Raw genomic sequence first — 655 nt, forward strand, 5'->3', positions numbered from 1 at the left:
ATATATATATAGAGAGAGAGAGAGAGAGAGAGAGAGAGAGAGAGAGAGAGAGAGTGTTGGTGCAAATTGACTAATGGACTTAGGTGCGAACTATGTATAAAAGGAGTTGTATATAACCTTTTTTTTCATCATCCGATTCTCACGTGGGTAGGTTTTTATAGTTCAGTAACATCCATATAGATGTATAGATACTCTTAAAAAACGGGCAGAACCAGAACAGATGCGATAGACGAATCCTCGGCAGCGTGACACAATGCACACATGGAGGGTAAACAGAATCCCGGTTTCCTCGGAATTTTTTTTGAAAGGCAAGATGGGGTTATGTATATTCCCACCAGTTATTATTCAACGTATCACCGGGGTTTTGAACCTGTAACGTCCCACCACAGGGAGATTTGTACTTACAGCTCCTACCAACCATGCGGAACGGTTTCCTCAGTTTTTTTTTTTAAAGTCAAGCTGGGATTAGGTACAACTATACCATTGGCTTTTGAACCTGCAATGTCCCAACACAAGGTGACGTGCACTAGCTGCTCCTACCAGACAAGCCGGTCCGTTTCCTCAGATTTGTTTGTCTCCATGCGGTCAATGAGAACTAGCCAAATGAAAGTGGTGGCTCTAGGCGCCGGACCCTCACCCCACAGGCTCGAGGTTG

The sequence above is a fragment of the Nuphar pumila genome, chromosome 2 (assembly GCF_984573655.1).
Source record: "Nuphar pumila chromosome 2, dmNupPumi1.hap1.1, whole genome shotgun sequence".
In the NCBI taxonomy this organism is placed as follows: domain Eukaryota; kingdom Viridiplantae; phylum Streptophyta; class Magnoliopsida; order Nymphaeales; family Nymphaeaceae; genus Nuphar; species Nuphar pumila.